The 7,697-nt window shown below is 34.9% G+C and overlaps 1 protein-coding gene across 1 annotated transcript in view; it reads right to left on the bottom strand.

Moving 5' to 3' along the window:
- Positions 1–4,699: 4,699 nt before the first annotated feature.
- The window catches only part of onecut2 (one cut homeobox 2), a 27,800-nt gene continuing 24,802 nt past the window's right edge, over positions 4,700–7,697 (bottom strand). The window contains exon 2 of the mRNA XM_060890934.1: positions 4,700–7,697. This exon is cut by the window's right edge and continues 1,624 nt beyond it. The gene's annotated coding sequence lies outside the window, so the exon portion shown is untranslated.

The raw sequence follows: 7,697 nt of genomic DNA on the forward strand, positions 1-7,697 counted from the left end.
CTAAAACTTTGTTTCTTATAAAAATAAAAAAAATCATGACTCACATTTGCATAATAATATAATATATTTGTATGAAAATATAAATAGAGAATGAAGTAAATAAAAAATCTAGTTAAAAATCTTTTTCAAAAATGTTCCAGATTTTTGGATGATCAAAGTTAAAAAGAATATACGGACACTTTAGGCTGTCATTCTTATTATCAAGAACACACAAAGTACTTCGAGTATTTTATTTCACTTAAAATAAGAAAAAGAAACGGTCCTACATTCTAGCCTTGAGGGACGCCTGCTGGAACGTCGACGTAACGTCATTTTAAACTGCATTAAGGAATATTCTTGGAACTTAAGGATCCTTGGGGGATATTTAAGAGTAATAAATCAATTGTTTTGCCTTCTAGAAGTTAAAAAATAGAAGAACAGATTTTTGTCATGCTTGATATTAGGAACAGCTTCCAGAAATCCGTTTAATAATCAGAATATTTGATAATAGGAAATAGATCGATTCAGCTTTATATGAGATATTTCCATTTGTTTGTTACCAAATTCAGATGTTTTGTGTCCGGGTTAAATTGTTCGGAAGGTTCTGAGGTAAAGACACACACACACACACACACACACACGCAGCCACTTTACGCCTCTCTCTCAGTGCTGAATATACACAGATATATCATATTCTGCTATAACACAGAGATTGGATAAAAATGGATTTTTCTCCTACGCTTCAGAGCCTTTTGCTTTCTCACCCGCTTTAAATAGAAAGGCCTCCAAGAAACCTGGTGTAATTTAACACCACATCTATTAATGTAACTCGTTCACGATCAGCACACCTATTCACACGGGATTAGTTTTACATGTGGAGGTGGGTGTGATGTCATTATTAAAGGAGAATCTCTGGGCTTTCAGTCCTGACTGAATGTATAAAATCTATTCTGGCTCACTGGACGTGTTGGTAAAGATGGCGTTATATCCTGCAGGATAAATGCTGAGGAATGAAATACGGTCATCGTGTCATTTACGCAGGTTACGGAAAGCTACGCGTCTCTGGTTGCCGTACTAGGACGTTCCTGCAACCGGTTGCCATAGCAACAACGTTTCTCGGTGGGCGGGGCGTTCCTCCGGGGTTCTGCTTTTGACAACGAGTCATTTTTTTGTCTATAAAATGAGATTTTATAAATGTTTAAATATATCAATAAAAAATACAATCAAATCTAATAAATAAATGAATATCGAGCTGATGCCTCGGGGGTTTCCTCCGGGTACTCCGGTTTCCTCCCCCGGTCCAAAGACATGCATGGTAGGTTGATTGGCATCTCTGGAAAATTGTCCGTAGTGTGTGATTGCGTGAGTGAATGAGTGTGTGTGTGTGTGTGCCCTGTGATGGGTTGGCACTCCGTCCAGGGTGTATCCTGCCTTGATGCCCGATGACGCCTGAGATAGGCACAGGCTCCCCGTGACCCGAGGTAGTTCAGATAAGCGGTAGAAGATGAATGAATGAATGAATGATATCGAGCTGAATGATGTATGATTTATTCGGCTGAATATATACTTAATTTACATAACTGTGTTAGTACTAGTATTTAGTGTCAGCTAATCATCTTATTATTATTATTGTTATTGTTATTTTAGTAAACATTATTATGCATATTGAATGTATTTGAAAACATGTTAATTAGGGTGTAATAGAGTGTATTAGTGAACATATTTCTTTCTTTATTTTGTGCCGATCTTCTCCTCTTGGTTGGTCAGTTTGGGGCAAATATTTTGCTCCTCCCACTGAGTGCACATGTGAGCGTTCAAATGCTTTCAGAGGAAGCTGTCAGACTTGGCTTTGACGAGTGTGTAGCACTGGGTGGAGGTGTGTGTGTGTGTGTGTGTGTGTGTGTGTGTGGTGGAACAGAGTTGTAATTCTTAATGCCATGCCTTATCTTGCTCTCTTCAATCTCCTTTGCGGTAATGGGAAGCCAAAGGTCAGCGGATAAGAGCGGGCCACCAAGACCAGTTACCCCAGCAACAGAGGGATGAAGTGAAGTGGGGTGAAGAGAGAGAGAGAGAGAGATAGGGAGTGAGGGTGTGAGAAGTCGGAGAAGAGAAGTCACACAGGAGCCACTTGAAGACGTCTGGAAAGGTTGCAGAGATCTGTATCGCTAGGCTGTTGAGTGATAAAGAAGAGAACTGTGTGCGTGCGTGTGTGTGTGTGTGTGTGTGTGTGTGTGTGTGTGTGTGTGTGGTCCTCAGCCAGAGCATCTCACTCTCCCGAATAACATACTTTAACCATTTCAAGAACAAAATTCAAATCTTACAGGATGTTTCTTTGTTCTTCTTTTCCCCTCGAGACGTTTCCAGAAAACAAGCCGAGTTTGTGCCGTTATAGTTTTTAAAGATTTTATTCATTATTATGTAATAATTTTTTAAATAAATAAAAAAATTAAAAAATATTTATTGATTGTTGCATTTGATGTCATGACTCAATCACTTACATTACAGCAGCAACAACGTAGGACTAGATAGATAATAACTAGTAGTAAGTTAATTGTATTAGTGTTATAGTTTTAGCCTGTAATGTTGTTGTTATTGTTGTGTTGGTTTTGCCGGCATTAACAATAATATCCTTTGTTAATTAAAAGCTGCTGTTATTAAACTAAATGTTGTAGTGAAGGTTCATTATTTTTTAAATCCTACATAAACAATAACCTCTCAAAACAAACAAACAAACAAACACAGAACCATGTTAATTGGTAGCATTCGCAATGTTAAGAAATAATTTGTCATTATTGCAGTGTTTTTTTTTTTTTTATTTGATTGATTAAACTACGGTGGCTGAGAAGTGCAAAACAAAATAACAAATCTGAAAACCATACCTATCTTTTTCGGTTTGTCTAAATTGTTATTTTGTTTTTATTATATTTGTTATTTTGTTTGTTTTTGGATTATTTATTTATTTTTTTCGGATTTGTAATTTGGTTGTTTTTGGATTTGTTATTTGTTTGTTTTCAGGTTTGTTGTTTTGTTTTCACATTTATTATGTTGTTTTGCACTTTTTGGCCATCGTTTAACACACCTAGCAAACACACACCCAGACACACACACACACACACACAAACACACAGAGCGATCTCTTGATGTGGATGAATCAAAGCTGTTTATTAGATATTAATAGCAGAATATACAGCACTACCATCTTATGATAGTGAAAAGAAAAACAAGAGGTACCAAAGGTAAAGAAATAAAACAATAAAAAAGAAAAAACACGAAACAAACGAACGAACGAACAAAAAAACGTCAGAAGCTCGATGCAGACAAATCACTGACGCGCTTAGCAATGTTCGAGTGTAATGCAGCAAACAGTGAAGATAAACAGTACATAAGCACAGAAATACTGGGAGAGGACTGAGATGTGGTGCGTTCATTATTCTTTTTTCTGCTAAAGTTTTAAAGTGCCCAATACATCACCAGCGCATTAACACTATGTAAAGTTTTGCCGTATGCAGTCGTTAAAACGTGGAACACTGATACATATGGGTTTATTTCATTACCTGTCTTTTTTTTTCTCTTTAATATACTCAAACACAGATATTAATATCGCAAAGATGGGAGGCTCAAATACTAAGTGGAGGTCCTACCTGATTGTAGGAGGTTTGTTTATAAAAAATAAACAAAATCGTAAGGACTTAAACCCGGTTCGCAAGAACGCGCCGCACATTTAATATGTTTAAAAAAATACATAAAAGTTTCACCTCGGTTTTGGAAATGACTTTTAATTAGACATCTTGCAAGGCATGGAAAGAAAAAAAAAAGAAATAAAAATAGAATTCCAAAGAAAAAAATATACAAAAATACAGAGCCTCCGGAATCAATTTTTTTAAATCAATAAACATGGAATTTTAGCACTGATAATCTATCGGCACTGAACGGATTGAATGAAATCAGAGTATAAAAAAAAAACGCGTGACGTTACATTCATCGCACCGAAAGACGACGTTTATTCGACACCTCGAGGAAAAACTGAACATTCCGGAAAACGTTTAACGTGTGCATTCGTTTCAGCGACAGAGGTGCCAACATTTATGCTTTAACGGTAGAGTACGATTTCTGCACTTTTTCCTTTTTACAAGTAATTACAAATAATAAAAAAAAAAATTGATTCAAAACCCGATTCACCGAAGGGGAAAGGACACTGAGCGTGAAAAAGACGTATTTACTCCGTTTTTTGTAGTAATAAATTTGTGTGAATTTTAACCTGCTAGCTAGCAGATGATGACTTTATTTTAGTATCTCCTACAGTTCTAATTGTTTGGCTACAGAACAGATAAGACTAAAAATGAAGCGGTGGAATTTAAACAGCATGCTAGCTGTTAGGTCATACTAGTCACGTTTAATTTGTTAGTTTAATCACTATTTAGCAAAAACAAACAAATTGAATTTTTTAGAATAGTAGAGCAATTCTAGCCAGAGAATTAACTAATTGTCAGGTGGAAGAACAACCATCCAACCAAATATTTAATCTTTTCGGTCACCCGGATTTTTTTTCTAAACATGATTTAATGTGGGAAATGCTTTTCGTTTTCATATAAGAACCAGAGAGAGAATATATATATATATATATATATATATATATATATATATATATATATATATATATATATATATATATATATATATATATATAAACAAAACAAATATGAAAACTTATTTGGTTGAAAATTAATTTATTGTCTAAAGTCACTGACGTTTTTTAAATTTGTTTAATGGATCTCTTCGGATCCTATACGGACACTTTAGGCTATCATTCTTATTATCAAGAGCACACAAAGTACTTCAAGTATTTTATTTCACTTTAAATAAGAAAAATAAACGGTCTTATACTGTAGCCTTGCGGGACCCCTGCTGGAACGTCAACGTAACGTCATTTAAACTACTTTAAAGTATATTCTTGGACCTGAAGGATCACTGTGGGACATTTGATAGTACATTTTTACACTGGGGACTAATCATGAACATTCGAAAGGACCATTTCTTCTCTCAGCAAAATGAAGTGTTATTAGAATAAGACTAGATTGTCAGGTTCAGTTCCTTCTGTCACATGGCTGTATTTTTGTATTCGAGGCTTGAAAAAAATTAGGTTTGATTTAAATGTAAGTTAAGATGATTTGTGTAATTAAAATAATTTTAAAATGATTTAGTTGTTAAAATTAAAGTTTTTCAGCATGGGTGACATTCTTACTTTTAGAAATATCCTAAAGATGTTACACTTTGGTTTAGCTAGTCGGTCAAATTCCTGAATCGTTATATTTTGATTGAGGAAGATGAAGTGGGTTAATTAACAACTTAAGTTTCATGGAATTTAAAAAAACAAACAAACAAAAAAAAAGAACACCTGAAGAGAAAAAAAAACAGGACAAATTCTGAATATGACAGTTATTAGCAACAATGCTTCACATGGCTAGCTAGCTGTAAATGTACTCATGCATAAAATCAGGGCTAGAGTGCTTGAATGACTGTTAGGTATTTAGCTAAAGAACTGATAAAATCAGAAACGTCAATGAAAAACAGAAAGAAAGAAAAAACAGCTTAAACCAGCATGCTAGGTGCTAGGCCATGCTAGTCACACCAGCAAGGTTCGCCATGCATCAGATTGACACTAACAAGCGTGGATTAGAATAAGTTTTTGGCATAAACATGTAAAGAAAAAAAACATCGGTTTCAATTGGAGTCAAATTTTCTTATCTGATCGTACAAGCGTTAAGGAAACAAAACAGACGGAAATAGAGCACAGATAACAAAACAAAACCAAACAAAAATATCCTTTGTACCACAAAATATGGAAAACAAACAAACAAACAAACAAAACAAAACAAAAAAATTCATCGGCACATCGACAGGAGATAAGACAAGCATTAGGTTTTTGTTTTTTTTTGGTAAGCGCACCTATTCGACTATTACAAAAATCACAACTCAAAATGTATAAAGCTTTTTTTTTTTTTGTTTGTCTTTGTAAAGTCACAGTTACCAAAAAAAAGAAGAGCAAGTGAATAATTTATTACATACACTATAATAACATTACCCTAAACACTATTATCTATGAGGTATATCTGAGAAAAATTTGGGTGAAGGAAAAGCACGGTCTGCGCTTTGGACATGCTGCTATTTATTTATTTATTTATTTATTTATTTATTTATTTATTTACTTCACCCCCTCTTGTTCTTTTTAAAGCTATGCAACCATTGAGTGGAAGGAGGAGAGAGAGACAGAGAGAGACAAAGGAAGAGAGAGAGAGAATGAAAGAGAGAGAGAGAGAGAGAGAGAGAGAGAGAGAGAGAGAGAGAGAGAGAGAGAGAGAGAAAGAGAGAGAGAGACAGAGAGAGAGAAAGAGAGAGAGAGAAAGAGACAGACAGACAGAGAGACAGAGAGAGACAGAGAGAGACAGAGAGAGAGAGAGAGAGAGAGAGAGAGAGAAAGAGAAAGAGAGAGACAGAGAGAGAGAGAGAGAGAGAGAGAGAGAGAGAGAGAGAGAGAGAGAGAGAGAGAGAAAGAGAGAGAGAGAGAGAAAGAGACAAACAGACAGACAGAGAGAGACAGACAGAGACAGAGAGAGAGAAAACGAGTAGAAAGAATTTTATTTTAAAGCCTTTGGTATCAGTTGTTGTTCTTTGCATGATTGCATTGCAAAGCACCAATAAACCTGGCCAGTGTGCGCAGGTCTGACTGACGCTGAGGTATTACGCAGGAAGAAAAAGAAGTACAGAGAGGTCGAAACTTCACTTTGGTTCAAGCAAGGCACTCATCCCAGGGTTATCACATATTAAAGAAAAAAAAAAAAAAAAAAAAGGAAATTCTTGATGCTTTACAGCTTCAATATTTAAACACCCCATACATTGAGATTTTAGGTTATTATACTTAAAAGAAAATTCCTTCAATGACAATTTTTTAATCTTTCAATCTTTACACTTTACACCGACTGTAGCTCTGCTGCGTTTCCCAGAAGGTTCTCGTCAGCAGTCTCTTTGGTTTTTGATAAGATTATTTGTATCTTGTTAGAGGTTTTGCACACGAACGTTTAACGTTTCCACGAGTTTTTAAAAACGACAAAGATTATTGAATGCCGTTTTTGTTTAAATAGATATAAAATAGATTTTATTAGCCGTACGATGGATGCACTTCTGTCATTCTGTCCCTCAAACGAATTGTAAAAAATAATAATAAAAAAAATATATATATATCAAAATATCCAGATGAAATAAAGAAATAATAGAAGAACTCTGGAGAGATTCTAGATTTCTTCAGGTTGAAATAAAAACAAACAATATTAAAACAAACTTTTTAAAAAATTTCGATTTCTTTACTGATTGTTACAAACATTCAATCTGAGATTTCATTCAGAGTCAAGCAGATGGATTTGAACAATTTAAGCGTTTTTAACTCTCACTTTTCATGTAAATGGTAATGAATGTTAAGAAACTTTTAAAAGTCTGTATCAACTTTGCTTGGAGCAAATATATGTTGAAATATATTGTCGCTGTCAGGCGGAAACCTCGTATCTCCAAAACCGTTATTTTTCAGGAAATTAAAAAAACGCCGTACCTTATCTGCAGTACACAGGGTTTAGTCCGCGTTGCAGTGGATTGTCTTGCGCTAAATTCCTGTCCTCAGACGAGCACCAGAACTAGCGGGGGTCAAGATTTTTTTTTCTTTGAGCCCA

Source organism: Tachysurus vachellii, chromosome 17, assembly GCF_030014155.1.
Source record: "Tachysurus vachellii isolate PV-2020 chromosome 17, HZAU_Pvac_v1, whole genome shotgun sequence".
In the NCBI taxonomy this organism is placed as follows: Eukaryota; Metazoa; Chordata; class Actinopteri; order Siluriformes; family Bagridae; genus Tachysurus; species Tachysurus vachellii.